We start from the raw sequence: 25990 nt of genomic DNA, 5'->3' as shown, positions 1-25990 counted from the left end.
TCATGTATCAATAATCACCTATTTTATTGCTGATAAAAAAAATATAAATAAAAAAAAATAAAAATCAATAAACAAAAGCCTTGAAAATAAGAAATGATTTACCTTGTATCTTGTTGAGCATAATGTTGATATATACTGACTAGAGTAACTTATATAATGCATTTAAGGTATAAGTTATAAGTAATAAAAATAGAGCATGATTAAATAACAAATCATTGTTAGACATAGCATGCAATTTGTCGTGACAATATTCTATTCAATTTTAAACCATTTAAATAATAATTCGTTATTCAATTTAGTACAAATGTGTAATTTTAAACCATTTGAAGAATAAGTATAACTTAATTGACATACATGTAAAGTTTCTAAAGACAAATAATGTTACCTAAAATTTACAGAAAATTAATTTATTATATTATTATATCAGTTATAAATAAAAAAACTGATTAAAGTAACATTTTAACTCCAATATTAAGCATACCTGAAACATTTTGTCCAATGATGAAACCAACACATTACACAAAGAAATATTAAAGAATAATTCTCCTAATAAATCACAATATGTTCTCAATAGAAATTAAATAATATGTACTAAGTAACGAATAGAAACTAAAACTGTCCAAATAGTAAAACCGCTAAAAATTAATAAAAGTTATGAAATAATCATGAATAATAGATTTTTACGAAACAAAATAATTTTACATTCCTTTAACAATTTAACAATTGTTTGAGAAATAGTTCTACAAATTAGTACATGTGATTTAAAGAAAGTATAAGGTAATATACATACCTGTAAAGTTTCTTGAAATAAATAACTTACCTAAAATATTCAAGATATAAAATTATTATATGAATTATAAATAAAAAAATGATTAAAATAACATAATAATAAAAAATTTTATATATATATATAATATAAATGTATTGAAGTCTAAGAAATTGTTTTTACTCCAATATTAAGCATACCTGAAACATTGTGTCCTGTGATGACACCAAAACATTATACAAAGAAATTTTAAAGAGTAATTCTACAAATCATCAATATATTAATAGAAATTAAATAATATGTAGAGAGTAACGAATAGACCCTAAAACTATCCAATTAGTGCTAATAATACATAAAAATTCATCATTAAAAATACTTCATTTTCAATCAATCTTAATATTTGTCCTTAATATCTTGAATGAGATATGATCATCCAGTCTGTAGCCTAATTTGACAATTTATTAACAATCCTGGGATAGTAAGTACACAAATTGATACACGAAATTTGTAATAGTAAGAATAAATTATGTAAATTAATAAATTAAGTAAGCAATACCTCATCAAATGCTTAAGAGAATAATCCTTATGAAGTGCTTCAGAGAAGCATCCTCATGAAGTGCTTTAGAGAATCATCATTTATGAACTTTAATGTTACAAAATTGTTTCTTCCGATAAGGAATTCCTTTAAAACATTAATGAAATTAACAAACTTTGACAAAGGTATTTCAGAATAGGATCTAACACATTCTACAATTGATAAAGAATACGTACCATACTTTCAAGATGACCATAAATATTTGTGTCACACAAAAGCAATGATCAAAACCTATCAGAGACAGCGTATATTAGTTCTTAAATTGTTGTTCATATATTACAAAAAAAAAAGATATGAGAAATAAAAATATTTTTCAATTAATTAAAGAATTTTCATACCTCATATATAAGGTTGTAAGTAAATACTTCAAACATTTTCGAATATTTCTTTGTAAACCACGTTAGTAGTGAAATTAGTGGTAATACCATTATCATCCAAAATCAATATCTTTAACCCTTTCTTAGATTTTACTCTGGAAAGAGCAACATATAACTGTCCTTGTGTAAACACTGGACGCGGTAGATATAGACCAACTTTATTGAGAGTTTGACCTTGACTTTTATTTCTTGTCATGGCAAAACACAAAGATATTGGAAATTGCCTTCTTTGAAACTAAAATGGAAAACTTGTTCCGGAAGGAGTCAAGTTCATTCTCAGAATAAATATTTCATCACCTATATTTTTTCCAGTAATAACTTTGGCACCAATAACATTTTTCCCCAAGTGAGTTACTTGTAATCTTGTTCCATTGCAAAGTCCATTGGCTTGATCAATATTTCTTAGAAGCATTATTGGAACTCCGACTTTTAATTTAACACAAAGATTGGGAATTCCAGAGCATTTGATATCATTCAAAAATTCAGTTGTAAACCACTCAGCTTGAGCATTTTCTTGTTTTTCAGATTTGCAAGGACTGTCTGAACTTAAATAAGTAACTTCAGATCCTGGTATTAATGATAAAAAGAATTCATTCACTTGATCCACACATTCTATTGTTTATGTAGGAGGGATAAACAAACTCAACCAACTGCAGTAAAGGTTGTTCAACATCTAAAATTAAATTCTCTTCCGGTATTTCAATGATTCCTTGTCCCAACTCATTTAACTCCATATCTCCATCTCCAATGTGAAGTATCCAATCAACAAACTCTTTTATTTCTGTTTGACTTTGCATTGATGTATGACTCTTTAATCTCATATTCTCTGTAAGTTTTAAGATTTTGCAATGTTTCCATAACTTCGAGTAATTTATTGTTGTCTTCACAATGTCATATTTTGATCCATTTTTTACAATAGGTAATATCTGATGAAAGTCTCCTCCCAATACAATTACTTTACCACCAAAAGGTTTAAGAGCATTTTCTTCACTTTCAGCTCTCATGACATCCCTTAAAGTTCTATCCAGGGCTTCAAAACATAACCTATTAATCATTGGGGCTTCATCCCATATAATTAATTTAGTTTTGATCAACAATTTGGCCCTAAGACTTCCTTGAGGAATATTGCAGGTTGACTCTTCATTTATTAACAAAGGAATGCAAAAGGTAGAATGAGTTGTTTTTCCTCCTGGAAGTAACAAAGAAGCTATACTGCTAGAAGCTACATTTAACGCAATCGACCCTTTTGATCTAATAGCAGTTGACAAAGTTTTCCACATGAAAGTTTTTCCAGTTCCTCCATAACCATATAAGAAAAAAAAAAACCACCAAGCTCTGACAGGACTGCTGTCTTTATATTCTCATAGACTTCCACTTGCTCGAAGTAAGAGATTGAAAAAGAGAACAAAGCATTTCAGACATTTCTATTTTGTCATAATTCAATTCATCAATAATGAATCTATTTTGATAAATAAAAGAATCTGAATGAATAGGTTGTGACAGACTTGGAAAATCTTTCAAACACTTACCATTTGAAATTAATAACTCTTCTACTTGTAGAAGACAAAGGTTTTGTATTTGAGCATCTTCAATTCTAAGACCTAGGAAAGAAATTATATGTCATACAGTAATTATAAATTATAAATTATAAATTTCCAAGAAATAAAAAATTTATACCTGGTAGGACAAACTCCTTTCTTTTTTGGTATAAAATGTCATCTGATAACAACTTCCATGTTTTGTTCCACACTTCATCTGGTCTAGACATAGTATTCATTAGTAAAAGGGTAACAAAGAGTCTTCTCAACTGATTTCCTAAAGCAAGGTCACTGGACTCTATAATTGCATCAATAAACTCTTTATCATCTGCCAATAGCCCCATTGCATAACATGCCTCTTTATATGTTTTGTGAATGAAACCATTAACAGTTTTGATATTATCATAGTTACAACAACCCTTTTGATAATTCAACAATAACCTCAGATAATATAATTCCCCTGACCCTGCAGGAATATATGTTAACCTTCCAATACTAACACCAATTTTCCTTGGCTTCCACTCTCTTTTGTCTGCCATCCAAACAAAACATCTAGGGTATTCACAATAAGTCAAATTTTTTCCCAATGGATAAATTTTATTAGCTTCAAACCAAGCTAAAAACATTGTTCTTTTATGTTCATTGAAGTTCAATATTTCATCAATGTCTTCATTGTCTTTAAAGAGAATTGGTTGCTAGTACAATAGATGAAAAGTCAATCGTTGAACTGGAGACCATCTATGATGAATATCAAAGGCAAATATTCTCCACACAGCTTCACATGGGGATATGTATCTACAATCATAATACTGTTTAATTTAATCAATAACTGGGGTCTTTGTAGAGTTTTTATTAGCAGTAGTAATTTTCAAATTGGCTTTATCTGGACCCTTGTTCACATATTTAAACAAATACTTTATTGAATTTGATTTGTTGCAATATTTTGTGTTAACATGGGCTTGGTACCTCAGTAGTAGCAATGGGCTATATGGCACAACATTTCTATTGTCCAACTTAATTCCATTTTTAAGAATTAATGTTCCATTATCTTGACGTTTATAACATGCATATCCATCCTCATCAATAGTAGTCAACAGTTTAAATTTCTTGGGGTAAAATTTCGAACATCTACCATTAATCATGCAAGGTGAACTTATTCGACTTACCCCGCAAGGGGCCATGTATCATGTAGGTTGCCACTGCCTTTGACAATTTACGGTATAAAATTGCATCCGATAATTCTGCAGAAATGACTCCATCAATATCTGTTGGAGTTCTTAACTTTTTATCTCCATCTAACCACAATAATATGTGGGCATGAGGTAAACCACTTTTTTGAAATTCCATAGTGTACATACCTATGAGAATATAAAAAAAATTCTTCAAAATGTAATAGATAATAATATAACAAAGAAACTGTTAAATATGGGTTAATGTGGATTACCTGCATTAACTTTGCCAAAATAGTCATCTTTTTTGAAGTCAATCATCATTTGATCCAATTTCATCTTGAAAACTCTACAAACAATGTCTGGCCTATCAACAACAGTTAATCCTTTTGAAGTAGCAAAGTCACGTATTTCTGACCAGTTTACATTGCAGGTAATAGTGATAAATAAATCAGGATATCCAAATGTTTTGCAAATGGCCATAGCATCTTGGCAATTGTTGAACATATACCTCATTCCTCCTGTAAAAGATGCAGGTAAAACTACACGCTTTCCAATTGCAAAAGAATTTGTTTCTCCTCGATTCATTGCTTCTTGTACACCTTGCAAAATATCACAACGGATTATTTTTAGGTTTAGCCTTATGAACGACAATCTTTGAGCTTCAACCATTGTATATGCATCAACCAAAAACTGTTGAAACAATCAACGTGAATGAACTATATTCCCAAACTCCACATTTCTTTCTTGAATTCTAAATGCAATAAATTCTCTTAATGAAATACGACTTCTCTTACGTTCTCTGCTCTTACTTCCAAAATTCCGTATTGGAATCTGTGCTTGATACCCATCCTCTCCAAAGGGGAATATTAATGGATATTGTAATGGAATAAAGGTTGTATGTGTTTCATGAAGTCTAAACAATTGTCCTAAACTTTTTTTCACTATGATATCTCGCCTTACATCCATGTTGCTCATATCACCCATAATTAATGCTGCTATCTCATCTGTTGTAGGGGTATTGTACACTCTTGGATCTTTGTATCGGTGTCTAAATAACCTCAATGCAAAATCTGAATTTACATCATTATGTACAAAATCTCTTACTCTTCTAAAACTTTTTGTCAAAACATTGTTGTCATCAATCATCTTGGTAAGATCTTCAATCAAGGATTTGTCAAACTTCACATTTTTCACTTTCGACCTACATGCAATTTTTAAAAATATATCATTAAAAATTATCTTTGAATTAATCCAGTAAATAGAAAGTAAATCATTAAAGTAATTGAATATAACACATACCCAAAGTGAGATAATCTATTTGACACTTCATTTTGAGTGTCATATATGTAAAGTTGTGCAAACTTAGGAGTTGATCCACTATCGGGGAGCAAGCTTCCAATCCTATGATAGTTTTGTCCATGCAGAATAAATTGAGGAGGTCCATATTCATCATTTATAAAAGACTGAATATTCCCTCCAATTGAAGTAAATGAAAACATACTATTGTAACTTCTAATATTTTGTAGATTGTGTTGACTTCGACTATCTTGCCCATTTAATAACTCTAACAGCAACTTAGGAGGTTCTTGTAAGAAAGGGAGTTGTACTTTTCCCTTTTGACAACAAATAGAAAAATCAATGTTAACATAAGTCTTAGATTTCTGAGATCTTTCTTCATACCAGACCTCGCCCAAGCAGTATTCACATTGAATAGTAGGTTGTCCAAATTCAACAGTATCTATTTTCAAAAAATTAAGAAAGGTGATATATTACTTTTCTGAGATAAATGGATTTAGTTTGCATGAAGAAGTGAAGAAGTTAGAGTTATTAAAAATAAAATAAAATTATAAATTAACAATTTTTAGTACCATTAGTTTCTTCATTTTGGACATCTTCGTCAAATTCAATCTCTGAGTCACTGATTCAAGGATTTGAACATTGTATGTACCAGACTTGTTATGTAAGTTTAATGTGTTACTAAATACATACCTTACACTCCCTGCAACTGAATTACCTGGACAAAATATGTTCCAAAGCAGCAATTAAGTAGTACTAAAACATCAATATGATTTTGAAATTTAATTGTCATAAAAGAATAACGAAAAATAATTTACAATGGTTTCCTGAACTAACCTTGAAATTTAGGGGTAGTACAGATTGTTTGTAAACATGACAAAGATTGAGAAGTTGCATCCATGACGTTCAAATGATTCTTAGGGGTCACTGATTGAGAAACACAATGATTTAGGTTAAAAAGGTGTGTCTTTCATTAAATTAATTTTCATTCAGTTTATATTTCTACTACCTCTAGCTTGATCACCCTTTTGCATCTTTCCCAAAATGTGCACAAATACAAACAAAAAAAATAGTTTCCCAAAAAAAATAAAGAAATAAATTTCTAATGTGTTATTTCTATATATTGTAATCATATAGAACGAATAATGGATTGTAAACTAACCATGAGGATGTTGAGTGAGGCTAATGTCTCCATGAGTAATTGTTTGCATTGATGACATTCCTTTGGTAGTAGAATGCATCATGTTTAAGTCATTGTTAGGAGTAAGGTTGTGAGAAAAAGGGAAATTTGAGCCTGTAATTCCAGATGTCTGAGAAGCAAAATCCTAACTTGATTTAAGAGTACTTTGACCTACAACAAAAAATTTCAATGAGTGATAGAATAAGATAAATCAATCAACATCAGTACATAAGTGTTGAAGATGGTTGCTGCCCCTTCAAGTTGTGTTTGATGAAGACTTATATGTAGTGTTTGATGAAGTCTTATATGTACATTTCATTTGTATTTTGCTTTGCTTTAAGTGTGTCTTAGGTAGTGCTTAGAGGTTGTCTAAGAGTGGGCTTTTTTGCTGAGTAACTCACCTCATAACCACTGGCCATGTGATAAGAACAAGCATAAGTTTTCTTAAATTGTTTTTCACATGTTTTACAAAAAACACGTTTACTGCATAAAAATAAATCTGTTCTTTTCTAAATAAACAAATTCATTTTTACACTGATGCCTTGGCTAAGTCTTGTAAAAATTAGATTTTGTGCATCAGGTATTTTGACTAAGTCTTCTTCTTTTCAAAACGACTGAGTTTTATATAGTTAAACTTTCTCTGTTTTCGTTTTGAAAAAATAAATCTGTTCATCTGTAAATGAATAGATTCTTTTTGTCTCTGGTGCCATGTCAAGCTTAAACGTTTTTCAGTTTTTATCTCAGCACCAGAATGGTTGACTAAGTCTCCTCACTTAACAAATTCTCTAACTGCTTTTGAAAATAAATCTGTTCTTTTTATTTTCAATCTGTTCATTTTATAACAGCTTTAACTATTTTTCAAAAATCTGTTTTAAGTTGGTTTTCTATAAAATGAAAACTTGTTTCTGAGCTTAATAACAGTTCATACATTTGCAAAAACAAGTTTTGACAGCAGAGAGTTAAGTGTTTACAAAGGATTAGCATTTGTTCTTCAAAGATTTCAAAAATCACAAAGTGTTTGTTCTTGGTTTGGTTCCAAAAGCTTGGTGTGAGGTGCTGCTACTGTTCTAGCAATCTTGCCTACTGGTGTAAGGCAGATCTTTGTATCCTCAATCAGGTGTAGTCGTTTCACTTCTCATTTCTTGTAATAGTTTGGTTGAACACTCTTCTTGATAGGTGTTCTTGAAGAGTGGGTGTGTGTGCTGAAATAGATTTTTTCAGCAAGAGTACCTAAGTTCTTGTAGGTTTCAAGAACAGTGGGAATTGTACTTGGTTGTACTGTGTTTTAGTGATTTCCACCTGTTGTTGGTGAAGACTGGATGTAGCTCAGTTGAGTGAACCAGTATAACTGCTTGTGTTCATTCTCTCTCACTCTCTGCAATTTCGTTTCTGCATAATTGATAAAACAACAAAGAAATAAATTTGTTCAATTGAAAATAAATCTGTTCATTCTGGGCACTGTGCATACTGTTCTTGATTTCTGAAAAAGTTGTTTGAATCTGATAAGAACATATATAATCTGCTAAAAGCCATTGGAACAGATTGATTGTGATAGGTTGCTCAAGAAACTGTCAAAGCTATTAATTGAACCTTAAACAATTGCTTAAAGTTGAAGCTTGCTGTTCTGTGATTCATTGTTCTTAATTTCTGGAAAATTGCTTGACATCAAGAAGAACACTCATAGTCTGTTAAAAGCCACTGGAACAGGTTGTTTGCAAAGGTCACTCAATTAATTAGCATGCTATCAATTGAACCTTAATCACTTGCTTGAAATTGAAGCTTGTTGTTTTGTGTTTCACTGTTTTTCAAATCTGATATCTGTGTGTGTGCATCTGGAAATTCTCACTGCATAATCTTGTGATTAACCTTGCTGAATTAAAAGCTTTTCAAACAAAAACAGTGCTGAAATAAATATGTTCGTTTTCACATAAATCGATTTATTTTCTGTAAAACTGTGTTAAACACTGTTTCTGCGAGAAAGTTTTAAAAGGTCAATTCACCCCCCCTCTTGAACTTTGGCACTATTAAACCCAACAATTGGTATCAAGAGCTAGGACTTGTATTTTAATCAAGTTTGTTTGTAATAATGTCTGAGTTTAATGTGCTTTTTGTTGAGGGTTCTGCTGTTAATAGACCACCTATGTTCAATGGAATGAATTATGCATTTTGGAAAGTTAGAATGAGAATTTTCATGGAATTCATTGATGCATTAATTTGGGAAGCTATGGTCAATGGACCTTATGTGCCAATGCAGGTTGTCAAGGATGAAGAAAAGGTAAAGCCAAGATCAGAATGGAATGAGACCGAAAGGAGGAAGGCTCAACATGATCTTGTGGCCAAGAACATCATAACCTCTGCATTGACAATGGATGAGTTCTTCAGGATATCTCAATGTAAGTCAGCTAAGGAGATGTGGGAAGTCTTAGAAGTGACTCATGAGGGTACTGAAGATGTGAAAAGGTCAAGGAAACATGCGCTCATCCAAGAATATGAGCTGTTCAGAATGCAACCCGAGGAGAGCATTGCTGATGTGCAGAAAAGATTCACCCATATTGTGAATCACCTCACTGGTTTGGGAGAAGAATTTGACAGAGAGGAGCTCAACATAAAGATATTGAAGTGCCTCGACAGAAGCTGGCAACCAAAGGTGACAGCTATCTCTGAAAGCCGTGATCTGTCAAAGTTGGGAACTGCTGCACTGTTTGGAAAGCTGATGGAGCATGAGCTAGAGCTTAAAAGACTTAAAGAGCAGGAAACAACAGAGAGAAAACCCAAAGGTCTTGCACTGAAAGCAACTGAACTGAATGAGATCAAGGAAGAAAAAGAAGATGCTGAAGATGATGATACAATCAGCCTTCTTACAAAAAGATTCAGCAAATTCCTGAGGAAGAAAAGCAAAAATAGGAACCAGCAGAAAAGAAGGTATCCTAAACCCAATGATTCAAATTCCTCTAAATATACTTGCTTTGGATGTGGCAAAACAGGGCATATCAAAACAGATTGTCCAGACAATCAAACAAGGGACAAATCTGCCAGCAAGAAATTTGAAAGGAACAAGGGAAGAAGAGCCTACATCTCATGGGAGGAAAATGAAGTATCCTCAACCAGCAGCTCTTCAACAGAAGATGAGGAGAACAATTTGTGTTTCATGATGAAGGATGAGGAGTCAAGCTCTGAATCAATAAGTAATTTTTCTGCTGATTCTGATAACTATGATGATTTGCTTGCTGCCTTCAAGGAAACACATGATGAAGCCAATAGGCTAGCTGTAATATGTAATAAGCTGCAAAAGGTAAATAATGTGCTTGCACCTAAAGTAAAAACACTTGAGGAAGAATTGCATAAGGCCAAAACAGATTTGGTAAGCCTTGAACTGACTTGCTTGCATGCCTCTATTAAAAACTGTGAAAACTGCAAAAGATTGGAAAAACAAGTAGAATATTTGCTGAAAACCCTTTCTAATTTCACCAAGGGAAGAGAAAACCTTGAGTCTCTCCTTGGATCACAGAATGTTGTTTTCAATAAGAATGGACTTGGTTATACCCCTGGAAATACAACCAATGTCAAAAAGCTTTCAAGTTTTTTTGTTCCAGCAAAATCAGTTTTTTCAGCTTTTAACAGTGGCAAAAAGGCATCTCATGTAACCTGTTTTTACTGCATGAAATCTGGTCATACATCTAGGTCTTGCATTGCTAGAAAACATCTTGTGCCTAAGAACTTAGCAAAATGGCTACCAAAGAGAAGGTTTTAATCTGTGCTGGACCCTATACTGTAAAGGGTACCATTTGTATCATCTTTGCTCTGTTTTGCAGATAGGAAGCAAGAAAAATCAATGGTACTTGGACAATGGCTGTTCCAAACATATGATAGAAGATCTTACAAAAATTCACTAGCTTGGCTGGAAATTTGTATGTTTTTAGTTGTTATGGATGATTACTCTAGATTTACATGGACTCTATTTCTTGCACATAAACATGATGCTTACACTGCCTTTAAGAGATTAGCAAAAATTCTGCAGGTTATGTCTTAAATAGGACCTTAATAAGACCAATTCTTAAGAAAACCCCATATCAATTGTATAAGGGCAGAAAACCTAGTGTAAGCCACCTTAGAGTATTTGGGTGTAAATGTTTTGTATTGAATAATGGCAAAGAAAATCTTGGTAAGTTTGATGCTAAATCTGATGAAGGTGTGCACATTGGTTATGCTTTGAATGGTCATGCATATAGAGTCTTCAATAAAAGGTTGCTTATAGTAGAAGAATCAATGCATGTTGTTTTTGATGAAACTGATCATAGCATATCTAAAACTGCTGCTGATGAACCTGACAGTAATGAATTTAAATCTGTTTTAAATCAAAATGAATCGATTCATTTTGATACTGCTAATACACATGCTATACAAGAATCTACTGCAGCTGCAGGTTTGCCAAAAGAGTGGAAAACCCCAAGAGACTTAACCCTTGATAATGTCATTGGAAACATTGAGAAAGGAGTGTCAACTAGAAAATCCTTGAACAATTTCTGTGAAGCAATGGCCTTTGTATCTCAAGTTGAACCCAAGAATTTGAAAGAAGCTCTTAAGGACAGCAACTGGATTTTAGCTATGCAAGAGGAACTGAATCAATTTGCTCTTAATGAGGTATGGACTCTTGTTCCTAGAATACCTGAGATGAATGTAATTGGAACAAAATGGGTATTTAGAAACAAGATGGATGAGCATGGAGTGATCACCAGAAACAAGGCTAGGCTTGTAGCTAAAGGGTACAATCAAGAAGAAGGGATAGACTATGATGAGACATATGCACCAGTGGCTCGGTTAGAAGCTGTTAGACTGCTGCTTGCCTTCTCCTGCATCAAAGGGTTCAAGCTATTTCAAATGGATGTGAAAAGTGCCTTTCTAAATGGCTATATAAATGAAGAAGTATTTGTCTCACAACCACCAGGTTTTGAAGACCATCAACATCCAGAATATGTGTTCAAACTCCAAAAGGCTCTCTATGGACTCAAGCAAGCTCCTAGGCAATGGTATGAGAGGCTAAGTGATTTTCTAACCTCACAAGGCTATGACAGAGGCACATCAGATAAGACCTTGTTCATTAAGAAGAAAGGAGATGACTCAATTCTAGTCCAAGTATATGTGGATGACATCATTTTTGGATCAAACAATGGAGAATTGTGTGAAGCTTTCGTGAAAGTCATGAAGAGTGAGTTTGAAATGTCAATGATGGGTGAGTTGAACTATTTTCTAGGCTTGCAGGTCAAACAACTCAAGGATGGCATTTTCCTAAGTCAAGCTAAGTATTGCAAGGATTTGCTGAAGAAATTTGAAATGGACAAGTGTAAACCAATCAGCACACCCTTCTCAACAAGCTGTCATTTGGATCATGATGAAGCTGGAATTTCTGTTGATGAAACCAAATACAGAGGACTCATAGGATCACTACTGTATCTCATTGCCAGCAGGCCAGATATAATGTTTGCAGTGTGCATGTGTGCAAGGTTTCAATCTGCTCCTAAAGAATCACACTACAATGTTGTCAAAAGGATTTTGAAGTATTTGCAAGGAACTAAAGAAGTTGGCTTGTGGTATCCATGTAATATTTCATTAAGTTTAACTGGATATTCTGATTCAGATTTTGCAGGTTGCAAAAAATTGATAGGAAGAGCACAAGTGGAACATGTCATTTGCTTGGATCAAGCTTGATCTCATGGCAATGCAAAAAGCAGGCTTGTGTAGCTCTTTCCACTGCTGAAGCAGAATACATTGCAGCAGGGAGTTGTTGTGCTCAAACTATATGGATAAGACAACAATTGAATGATTTTGGTATCTTACTTAACCATATACCTCTGCTGTGTGATAATACAAGTGCAATCAACTTAACCAAAAATCCTATCATGCATTCAAGAACCAAACACATTGAAATAAGGCATCATTTTCTAAGGGAACACATATCTAATGGAACATGTGATATTAAGTTCATTGGTACTGATTTACAACTTGTTGATTTGTTCACAAAACCATTAGCCAAAGATAGGTTTAATTTTCTGCTTAATGAATTGGGTATTATAAATGTCAATTGTGCCTAGCAGTAAAAAATTAAATCTGTTTATTCGTAATTGAATGTGTTTATTTTCTGCACTGATATGCATTGATGACTAGGAAATAGAATTTCTGATCTTTGACTGCTTGACTGACTTAGTGGGCATTAACCTCTGTACCTTTGACGGTTTTGGTCATGGTTATGTAACCGATTTGATGGTTTGGGTGCTCAATAAGAGTTTGAGTGTATGCATCGTGACCCTAAATATTTGGTGCATATTTTCAAAGATTCTCTGCACAAATTTAGAGCATAAAATCTTCATGCATATCCACTCATAACTGCCATATCAATCCATTTATTCTGCTATAAATCTGTGTGAATACTTGCTACACACATTGGCCATTCTCTTTCTGTTCTCACTATTTGAAACCAAGAAAAGAATTCAGGTTCAACCATGACTTCTTCTTCCAAGAAACAGAAAAGTAAGGGGAAGCAAACCACCTTTCAAGGTGTGTTAGAAGGATGGTTCGCTGGAAATGAAGAAGGCATCAATGCCTACATTCATGAGACAAGCAGGAAGCAGATCAACATACCCAAAGTGCTGGATTTCAACTGGCTGAAATCTGAAAAACTGGTAGAAACAAGGGCTGTGTTGAAGCACCAGAAACTGAAAAAGATGTTGGAATTAACAGGTAATGTTTATCCTGACTTGGTTAAGGTGTTTTATACTAACCTCACATTGGATGGGAAGAATGTTGTCTCTTATGTGAAAGGAATTAAGATGAAGATCACAAGTGAGGTGTGGAACTCTGTGGCTGGAATAAAATATGCTGGATTGAAAGTAGGAAAGGGAAATACCAGTGGAATCTCAGAATTCAACAAGCTGCAATATTATAAGAGTTGCATGAGGAATCCTACAGAGAGTATAAACAGGTTCCATGCAGGGCATTTGAACCTCACTCCACGTCTAGTTGCATACATCATAGCATGACAACTGATTCCAAGAGGGACAAACCATGCTGTCTTACATGAAGAGGATCTCATTCTCCTATATTGCATCATGAACCAGATTAAGGTAAACTGGGTGTTCATTGTCAATGAACACATGCTCAAGTCAAAAAGGTTGGCTGATTACCGATTTCCCTATGCTATTCTTGTTTCCAAATTAATTGATTACTTTGGTGTTGATGTTACAAATGAGAGAAATGACCCTATCAAAGCTGTAAGTGAGATTGATACTTCAACTCTCACCAAAATGGGTTTTCACAAAATTGAAGACAAGTGGGTGGTTCTCAAGGAGAAGGACCCGAAAGCAGAACATGAGGATGAGGATGAAGTTGTTCCTATGGATGATGACTCACCTGCTACCCAATCTGAACATGAGGAAGTTGCTGCAAATGTCATAGTTGCCTATCAAGGTCCAGAATACCGTGGAGAACCAATGTCTATGTTTGAGAGGCAAGTGCTGTATCGTCTTGATGTAATGTCTGCAGAACAAAGGGCACACTTTGAGACTACTCATGCAAGGTTTCAACACCTTGATGATCAGATTGAAGGGGTTCAGGCACAACTTGCAGAGCTTTACTACAAGGATCAGTAGTTTTCTGCTTTTAATGCTTTCTTTATCAGTTTTCAAGTTTCTGTAATGCTGAACAGTTTGGTTTTCTGTTTCTGAACTATTATGATTATGGTTTCTGCTTTATATCCCTTTATTCCCTATGCTTATATTTTGTTTGATGAATCCAAAGGGGGAGAAAAATAGCTCACCATGCTAGGTGAAGCTAGCTGAAACAGGGAGTTAATTCTGCACCTTAAAACCATGTCTTATGCTATGCAATACTGCTGTTTTTTTCTGGTTTAAAATCTGGTGCAGTGCAGGTGCAATTCTGGTTTAAAATCTGGTGCAGTGCAAGTGCTTAAAGCAACAAAGCTACGAGGTTAGCTATGGGGATTTGTCTCCATCAAACAGGGGGAGATTGTTGAAGATGGTTGCTGCCCCTTCAAGTTGTGTTTGATGAAGACTTATATGGAGTGTTTGATGAAGTCTTATATGTACATTTCATTTGTATTTTGCTTTGCTTTAAGTGTGTCTTAGGTAGTGCTTAGAGGTTGTCTAAGAGTGGGCTTTTTGCTGAGTAACTCACCTCATAACCACTGGCCATGTGATAAGAACAAGCATAAGTTTTCTTAAACTGTTTTTCACATGTTTTACAAAAAACACGTTTACTGCATAAAAATAAATCTGTTCTTTTCTAAATAAACAAATTCATTTTTACACTGATGCCTTGGCTAAGTCTTGTAAAAATTAGATTTTGTGCATCAGGTATTTTGACTAAGTCTTCTTCTTTTCAAAACGACTGAGTTTTAAATAGTTAAACTTTCTCTGTTTTCGTTTTGAAAAAATAAATCTGTTCATCTGTAAATGAATAGATTCTTTTTGTCTCTGGTGCCATGTCAAGCTTAAACGTTTTTCAGTTTTTATCTCAGCACCAGAATGGTTGACTAAGTCTCCTCACTTAACAAATTCTCTAACTGCTTTTGAAAATAAATCTGTTCTTTTTATTTTCAATCTGTTCATTTTATAACAGCTTTAACTATTTTTCAAAAATCTGTTTTAAGTTGGTTTTCTATAAAATGAAAACTTGTTTCTGAGCTTAATAACAGTTCATACATTTGCAAAAACAAGTTTTGACAGCAGAGAGTTAAGTGTTTACAAAGGATTAGCATTTGTTCTTCAAAGATTTCAAAAATCACAAAGTGCTTGTTCTTGGTTTGGTTCCAAAAGCTTGGTGTGAGGTGCTGCTACTGTTCTAGCAATCTTGCCTACTGGTTTAAGGCAGATCTTTGTATCCTCAATCAGGTGTAGTCGTTTCACTTCTCATTTCTTGTAATAGTTTGGTTGAACACTCTTCTTGATAGGTGTTCTTGAAGAGTGGGTGTGTGTGTGCTGAAATAGGTTTTTTCAGCAAGAGTACCTAAGTTCTTGTAGGTTTCAAGAACAGTGGGAATTGTACTTGGTTGTACTGTGTTTTAGTGATTTCCACCTGTTGTTGGTGAAGACTGGATGTAGCTCAGTTGAGTGAACCAGTATAACTGCTTGTGTTCATTCTCTCTCACTCTCTGCAATTTCGTTTCTGCATAATTGATAAAACAACAAAGAAATAAATCTGTTCAATTGAAAATAAATCTGTTCATTCTGGGCACTGTGCATACTGTTCTTGATTTCTGAAAAAGTTGTTTGAATCTGATAAGAACATATATAATCTGCTAAAAGCCATTGGAACAGATTGACTGTGATAGGTTGCTCAAGAAACTGTCAAAGCTATTAATTGAACCTTAAACAATTGCTTAAAGTTGAAGCTTGCTGTTCTGTGATTCATTGTTCTTAATTTCTGGAAAATTGCTTGACATCAAGAAGAACACTCATAGTCTGTTAAAAGCCACTGGAACAGGTTGTTTGCAAAGGTCACTCAATTAATTAGCATGCTATCAATTGAACCTTAATCACTTGCTTGAAATTGAAGCTTGCTGTTTTGTGTTTCACTGTTTTTCAAATCTGATATCTGTGTGTGTGCATCTGGAAATTCTCACTGCATAATCTTGTGATTAACCTTGCTGAATTAAAAGCTTTTCAAACAAAAACAGTGCTGAAATAAATCTGTTCATTTTCACATAAATCGATTTATTTTCTGTAAAACTGTGTTAAACACTGTTTCTGCGAGAAAGTTTTAAAAGGTCAATTCACCCCCCCTCTTGAACTTTGGCACTATTAAACCCAACAATAAGAACTTATAAATTCTTTTACATTAAAGTTAATCTTTCAACAATGATTTGAAGAACTTTAACATTTCAGTGTGTTTGAACCATATATATATATATATATATATATATATATATATATGATAATTATTACTACTTAATAATTTCAACTGATTAAGAAAAAATATAGTAAAACATAAATTAGTACTATACTTAATAAATCTAAATTGTGAGTATATTTGTAATAATACTATAATTGTAATCAAACCATGTGAATTATCCATTAAGAACGAACCATGAACTTGCATTGTAAGCCCAAATTCTTCATTAATAACTGTACCAATTGATACTTTTGTAATTGAATGCATGGTGTTGAATTCATTGTCAGGAGTCAGGTTTACAGAGACAGAATCATTTATGCTTTTATTTGAGAAGTTTGACACAAAAATTGCTTACTTGAGTTCACAATAGTTTGACATACAAAAAAATAAATGAGGCATAAGAGTTGACTTTAGTACTATAATTAGAAATTTCATTGAATGACATACTGCGAGAGTTAAATGAAATAAAATGTCATTGTTACTACCTCTTTTTTTATCAACCTTTTCTCGCTGATCATAAATGAAGTTTTCCCCCTCCGCCCTTGCAGATTTGGCAACATCTGATTAATATAAACAAAAAAAAATGATTCCACAAAAACAATATATATAAAAACTAAAATGTTTATTGATGTAGTATGTAGTATTAGTCTAAATTGTAATGAATATAATTTATAATACGTTTTCACTGACCTTGAAGCAGTTCTACATTACTTACAGTACTCATTGATGACAATACTTTGGTTGTTGAATGCATTAATTGATTGTTGGGAGTAACCTTAAACACGATATTTGTTATCATAATTCGTGATGCTAGAGAACCAAGATCTTGACATGAGTTAGGAGTACTTCCACCTACAACAAAAAGTCAAAATGAGTGATAAATAAGGTAAACGAATGACAAATTTGATATCAATTGAAAACTAATTTGAATTGGTTTTACACATTCTATATCAATTGAAAAATAATGTTAATTCTATTTTAAATATATATATATATATATATATATATATATATTTAGGTTTCACTACCTGTTGTTTTAACTTCTTTATTGCGCAATTCATATAATATATTTCTTCTTTTTCTTCTGACATATTTTCCATTATCAGCATCGAGAACTAAAAAAAAAATTACAAAGAGATTATATATAAATAAGATACAATACTTTTGAAGTAAAAAATATTCTTAAAGTTATGCTTAACATTGTTGGATTCAGATATGCATGTTGTGTTTGGATTTTCATTCTCTGAAAAATAAAACCCATGTAAAATAATAAGTTGTTAAAAACTATAACATAGCATCTATTTTCTATATATTTTTACCATATATTGTGTTGAGAGTTCATTCACTTTTACATCATAACTGATTATTAACTTCTTTTATGAACCTAATTTTTAAATATATATAATAAAACAATTACATAACATTAAAATTAAGTTCATAGAATTATATGAGTTAAGTGTATTCCATTTGGATTAACATGTTTCAAAATAAAAATACATGGATAAATTTTGACATGTAGTATTATTAATGATAAAAAAAAGGTAATTATGTTCACTACCTGATTTTTTACTTTTCCGCTCTGCAGTTCATACAATATATTTTTTCTTTTTCTTCTGGCATATTTTCCCTTATCAGTGGCGAGAACTAAAAAAAAAAACAAATTACAAATAAAATCATAAATAAATAACATACAGTACTTTTAAGTAAACAATATACTTAAAGTTATGCTTACCATTGTTGGATTCAGATATGCATGTTGTGTTTGGATTTTCATTCTCTGGAAAATAAAACCCATGTAAAACAATAGGTCAAATCATAAGCAGACACTAAATCTATTAAGAATATAACATACCATTTATTTTTTATATATTTTTACCATAAATTGTGATTAAAGTTCATTATATATTCTTACATCATAATAGACTATGAAATTGTTTTTTGAACCAAATTTTTAAATATATATATGTATATCTATATGTATGTATATATTGTTATAATGTATGGCTTTAAACTAGAGGGGGGGGTGAATGGTTTAAAGAGGGTTTTCGCAAACTTTTTAGTCTAGAATGAAATTCCTTTGAGAAAACTTGATTTAGAATTCAGTTTGCCAAAAACATAAAGCAATTTAATACAACACCAGAAAAACAATCAGTTGTTTCGCAGAAACAATCGGTTGTTTATACCAGTTGACAAAAATACAAACTAAAATTAAAGAGTTTAAGGGAGAGAGAGATTGCACACACAGTTTATACTGGTTCACTCTTAAACCAAGAGCTACATCCAGTTTTCCCAGAAACCACTAGGGAATCCACTAAGTAACCAAACATAAATTACTTACACACACCACCAAAGAAGTGACCTTGATCCCCTCAAGAAACACACTTCCTTTGGCTCAACACATACACCAACAAGAATGTTGATCTTCACAACCTCAAGAGCACACAACACTTCTTGGCCTATCACACCAGAGTTTACACAAAGTACAGAAGGATTACACTTGTTACAGAATGATCTGAAATCAATACAAATGAAATCCTATTCCATTCTCTCTTGATCAAAGCAAGCTCAAAGCAATTTTTTAACTCTTGAAAGCAAAAACAGTGAAAAACTCAAATATGTTTTTCTATGATTAAATCTGAGTTCTTGTTTGTTACAAAAGATGAACAAACTCTTTATAGCTTTCAAAGAATGGTCAAAGCATTTAAAACAGGAACGCATTCAGTTACAAAAACATTTAAAGCTCAGTCAACACACAAAACAGTTTTCTGTTATGATTTGAAAACAAACAATCGGTTGAATGTGTGAATCAATCGGTTGTTTTGGTTTGACAGCAAGTCAATCACCAAAAATAGTTTTCAACCTTTTTCAAAACACCTAAGAGTAAAACAATCGATTGTTTCGACAGAACAACAGTTTATTTTTCACTTAGTTTGAAAAACACTTTCAATTCAAAAGGTTTGAAAATGCTTAAGCTTTGGATTCAATCAAGAGTGCATTTACATAGATAATCTACCCCAGATCCTATTCTAAAGCACCTCAACAACATCAAGCACATCCAGCCTTCCATCAAACTCAAAGGATTTGGATTCTTCAAAGTTTGAACACACTTGATTCAACATATAACACTTAAAAATATAAATATACGTTGTAGTTCCTGTACCTAATACATTAGAATTTGTTTGAGAAAGGCTAACAATCCTATTTCTTCTATTAATATTTTGCTTTAGTTGCTCCATAACTATTGAAAGCTGAATGACTGAACTTCAGGGAGTATTGTAGTAAGAACAAATATTTTCAGCCATAAAAGTATGTACTGTTTTCACGAGTAAGTGTGTACAATATATTGTTCACTTTAGCTTTGTTTTGGCTGTTTGTTTTGGCGCCAATTTTGATGGTACATGGTTAGGAACGGGACTTCCTTATATGTTATTACTTTGACATAATGCAGTTATTAATTAAATATTAAAATATTGAAAAAATAAAAATGTGTAATATTTTTATATAATAATAATGATATAATAATGATATTTAATACTTAAAAATGTTCAACCAAAAATTTACCTTTGAAAAGGGATAACACTTGCAACATTTTTCTTTATTTTGCATAATAAACAAACAAACTTCGAAATGTAATGTAATTAAAATAATCAAATAATAACAACAATAAAAACATTTACACATTTAGGTAGTATCAATGTTCAATGAAGAAAGCTCATGCAATGCATGTCTAGAAGTTGCTGTGAAAAAGGGGAACTTAATTTTTAAGATATGAAAACAAATTCATGTTCTAGTCCAAAAGAACAACGTTCTACTTTAAGCATTGTCATTAATGAATTGTTGGTTGACTTTTTGAAAGAGCAAAACTGCAGGGAATAAACTTATCAGATTGTATATATAATAATATATATATAGTAAATATTAAATATAGTAATATATTTGGACCGACATTTATCTAGAAACAATCATCTCTTAAACCATAGAAGAACAAAGTAACCTCCAAAAACAGAAGCATAAAGTACGTCAATTTAAAAAAATAGAGGATGTTCTGACAACCATAATAAGCAAAAAAAAAAAAAGGAACTTTGGGTAACTTTCTTTTGCACCATTGCATAACAGCTTTTCTGTTTAACAAAAAAAAAGGAATCCTTGCATTGGATATATCTGAAATAATACACAGCATGCAAGAACATGTAATATATGTATACCGCCAAAATAAATTGACTAAAACAGATATGCTCATTCTGTATTTACTAATTTAAGTAAAACACAAATCAAAGAAAAAAAATATAAATGAAAAAAATGGTAAATAAAATTATTATTATAAGCCCATTTTTGTTATGAAATGTATATACCTTAAATCTGTGAACTAAAAACATTTAAAAAGTGGAAACTTTTATCTATATTTATGCTCAGAATGAAAAAGATCCAAACTTTAATTACCTTTTCCATTCCATGGATACCTCCACAGTGCGTATGGTTACCAAGTTCTATATTGGGAAATCACAGTAGAAGAGAAACAATTTTTATGTCTTAAAGCTTAAGATAGAGAAATATTATTAGAACAACATTTTTTCTATGAAATGCATGCACCTTTAATTAATATTTATGGTAGGAATGAAAAAAGATCCAAGCTTTAATTACCTTTTCCATTCTATAGCGTTTCAGTTGTATCTCCCAGAATCAAGCAGAAACAGAGTAAACAATCTGGTAGATCTGGTATCTGATATACTGGACAAAAAGAAGATGTTGTTCTAAACTGTAACAAATAGATATCAGTTGGCTTATGAATGCCGAAGAAGATGAACATGATAAAGGGAAAATGAGTTTGAACTAATATTAGCACACCCAACTTTATGTGCTTTTCCAGAAACTTCCTCAGTCATTTGTTAATGATCTACTGTGAAAATTGTGTTATTAAGTTATTTTGAATTTGCACTAATATTAGTTTTTTTTAATTTTTTTTTCTTTTTAATTTAACTTCGAAATTTGTACTCAGTGTGGAAGTAATGATTACCTGAAAGTTCTCGATGTCTTAAATATTATTTTATACAATTTTATTTTATTTGAAAATAATTTAAATGTCCTTTCTTGGGCTACTTTAATTCTTCTTAACAATGTTTTTATGTTATTCAACATTTTAACTTTTTTTTATTGCACTTTAAAATTATAATAAGTCTGGCTAAATATAAAAATTATAAAATTAAAGAATATAAAAATAGATAAATTGAGGAGTTGAAATTTAATTTAATTAAATTAAATATAAAAAAAAATTAACATTAAAATTACACAAATTTACAATGTTAACGACCCACAAATTATATGTAAAAGTTAAAGAATAATTTTTTTCCATAACTTGTAAATTACAATACATTACAATAATTTAAACTAATTTAAATTAAATAAAACTCTTTCTAATACTATGTTTCCATAAGATATATACATGAAAAATAAAGTATTAAAGTCCAACTTCCTTCTTTAAGTTCAACTTGCAAAAAATACTCCACAATAATTACTGCAATTAAAAGTATAATTCATTAGATTATACCAAGTCAAATAAATAAAAAAATGTGTGTTTCCTCCAGAAACAGATTGTAAGCAAATTCATATTGAACTATGAACTCACCTCAAGAAATATATAATAAAGATTTTTAAAATAAAATAGTACTCATAAAAATTAGAAAAATGATACAAAAAACAAACATATGTACATCAAAAGGTTTCAAGATAAAAAAAAATAGTTAATACATCAATAACTAATTAATTAATAATTGATCATAAACAATATAAACATAAACATAAACAATGTATAGAAAATCAAATTAATATACATGCATTCCACAATCTAAAACAGGCTTATAATTTTTTTAATATACTGGCAATTCTTATAGCGTTAAGCATATTTAGAAATGCCAACGCATTATTAATATGCCAGATAAGAAATGAAAAATTAAAAGCAGTATGTATACATATTGAAAATATTGGAACCCTAAACAATAAATACAAAGAAATAAAATGAGCTAATTAAACATAACCACAATAAAATAAAAATAAAGAGTAAACAAAATAAATTGTTCTTGTTTCCTCAAAGTGGAAACTGGATGCTTCCCAACAAAACGAAACAATACTTGCAAAATAAATTAACTTAAACAAACTAATATAGTTCAAAATAATAACTGATTATCCTAAGCACTAAGTCTTTTGTAGTGACTCGTCATCAGTCGTATAACCTTGATATCAGAAGAGGGCTTCTTGTTATAATATTCAAATATAATTTTGTCATCTTCACAAATAGAATGAAGACGACAAAATTGTTTCCACCCGCTATAGAGTGTAACGCTTCTCGAAGGAAACCTGGACTTGAAAACGTTGCATTCCACATCTTGTAGCCATCCATGTAGAGTAACCTTCTTGAACTTCCCTCTACGAACATATTCAGCAAAAAGAGAAGGCAGATCCTTAAACAATAACGGAATTATTAGTTAATAATTAGTTAATAAAAGAAATAGAATATATTAATAACCATTTAAAAAGAAAGGATGCTAAACTAACCACATATCCTCCAAAGACCTGTTTTGAACTCAACTTTAAGCCAAAATGTATAAAAGGCCAATTGTTGAGCGGCACCCTCCCTTGAACATCCTTCAGAAAATTTCTTATAACCATTTCACATAACTCCCCAATAAAAACAATTATATTGAAGGAGTTATTACCCACGTAACAAAACAATATACTATAGTGACCTTTAAACCCATAAAAATCACTCAGACTGGACCATCCATACAAAATTTGGGGACAAAGTATATCTTTGTTATAATAAACTATATGAATATTGCCTTGACTGTCATTGAGGGTCCATTCCTCATCCAGTTCATTTTCAAATTCGATGGCGAATGCACAATCCACGTGTCCATTCTATCCATTTTAAAACCATAAAAATACTCAAAGAACTGAAAAAACTATGAAAAGTAAGAAATTTCTGAAGAAAAAAAAAACATACCTCCCCACGAATGTTAACTGTTGTAAACAAACCTCTAGCAGAAAGTTTTACGATCTCTTCAGAAATGACAGCCATGACAATGAGAAAAAGAAAGATGAGGATGATGGAAGTAGGGAAGAAGTAGAGAAGACTAATTTAAGAAGTTACAAAGAAGATAGCAATAGGTTTGTGAGTAATAAAAAGCCCTACGTTACTTATATATAGCAATCATACATTTTCAGTTACAAATCTACGTTAAGTTTTCTCTGAAGCAACATGTCTTTTCAGTTCCTATATTAAATAATAAAAAACATAATTAAAATCCAATAATGATAGTAAAATAAATTAAGAAATAATAATAATAATTAATAAATAAATAATATTAAAGTAAAGAAAAATAAATACGAAAAGACAAAACTATAAAAAGCATAGTAGGTGAGTTGTTATCTGTAATTATTCTTTGACGTTTCCATTTTCCATTGCCTTATACAACAGGATTTTTTCAGTTTAAATAAGTTATTAACAAATTAACAAATAATAATTAATAAAAAATACAACTATTTTCATAGATAAATAAAATGAATATTAATGACACGTATAATTAATTAGCATTATATAATAATAAATTAAAATAGTGAACATAAAACTGTATTATAATTTGTCCATATGTTATATATTATTATTAATATATTATATTATATATATATACATATATTTAAATTAAATACTTAAACCCTAACCTCCAACATTAAATAACCTACCTGTAATTAAAATTTAAAATTTAAAATATAATTTCATATTGAATTTAAAATATAATACTTTTAACTTCTGTAATTATTACTTCTATCCATAATTTTTAATTAATTAATCTTGGAAGATGAAATGAATACTTTGAAAAAAGTGTAAATGATACAGAAGGGACAGTTTATGCAAAAATAAAAAATAAAAAATGAAGTGATGCATTAATTGCTCTAACACGTAGTTAATGTTATCCTCTATATCCGTTTGAATTCTTAGAGGTTGAGTGTAAGGGAAATTTATTTATTTTTTTTAAAAATCTTTCTCGTAAGGACAAACATAGCATTACACAAAGATTTCTTTTTTATCACATACTAAGGTATTATCTATAAAAAATGAATTGACGAAAAAACAATACCTGTAATAAAGGAAAACAATACCTGGGAAAGGAAAAAAATATTTCAATAACCTTCACAAAAAAAACACAAATTATAATTAATAGAATAATATATAATTCTATATAAATTTATGAATTAAAGAAAAAGTAAAAGTTGAGGCACTTACCATTACGATTATGAGATTTCATGAAAGAACAAAATATAATGTCAAAATGAATTATAAAGTCAGTACGTACCTCAAACATAATGTCAACATATGAAACCAACAATATTACATAAAGCGATTTAAAAATATAATTGTACTAATACATCATAATATGTTCTATATAGAAATTAAAGAAAAAAGACATGAAAATAGATCATTCAAGTTACAAAACATTAGAGAAACAGTATGAAATTATACTACTCCCTTTTCGATCTTGATATTTTTTCTTAATATCCTCAGTGGGATATCATCATCAGGTGTGTGAGCAGGTGAAGCAAAATCTGTTGTAACCCGTGGAGCAACCAATTCAGTAGCAGTACCTAAGACACTATCACTGCCTAAATCAATAGTTTTAGATTGCAAATCAGCAGCTTCAGTGGAAAATTTATTAAATAAATCCTGCGATGATAACAAAACATATTAGTAAGAGTAAATTATTATTTTTTTAAGTTAATACTTCAAATGATAATTACCTAAGAAAGTGGTACAAAAGACTCATTATGTTGGACATCTTTAACAGTACACAGTCTTTTCTTCTGAGAATGAAGTTCCTTCACAAAATGATAACTAAATTAAATTAAGTAAGAATAGTATAAATAATGAATTTAAGGGTAAAATGTAAGTAATAATACACTAAAATTAGGAAACATACCACATTTTCAACACGACCTTCACAAAACCTTTGTATAGTACTATCATCAATACAAACTTTTTTGACACGGAATGATTGGTCAAACCTAAGATATTGATATTTAACACAACCAACTTTAAACAACACAACTTTGTCAATCAAAAGATCAAAGTCTTTTGGTAGTACACCAGAATCAACGTTCTAAATATTAAAAA

At 31.1% G+C, this 25990-nt stretch overlaps 1 pseudogene; it reads right to left on the bottom strand.

The window, feature by feature from the left end:
* Positions 1-1727: 1727 nt before the first annotated feature.
* LOC137834283 (uncharacterized) lies at positions 1728-23899 on the bottom strand (annotated as a pseudogene).
* Positions 23900-25990: the final 2091 nt, after the last annotated feature.

This window comes from Phaseolus vulgaris, chromosome 5 (assembly GCF_000499845.2).
Source record: "Phaseolus vulgaris cultivar G19833 chromosome 5, P. vulgaris v2.0, whole genome shotgun sequence".
Classification (NCBI taxonomy): domain Eukaryota; kingdom Viridiplantae; phylum Streptophyta; class Magnoliopsida; order Fabales; family Fabaceae; genus Phaseolus; species Phaseolus vulgaris.
Note: the sequence above shows the minus strand (reverse complement) of the source record. Positions and strands in the feature narration are given on the sequence as shown.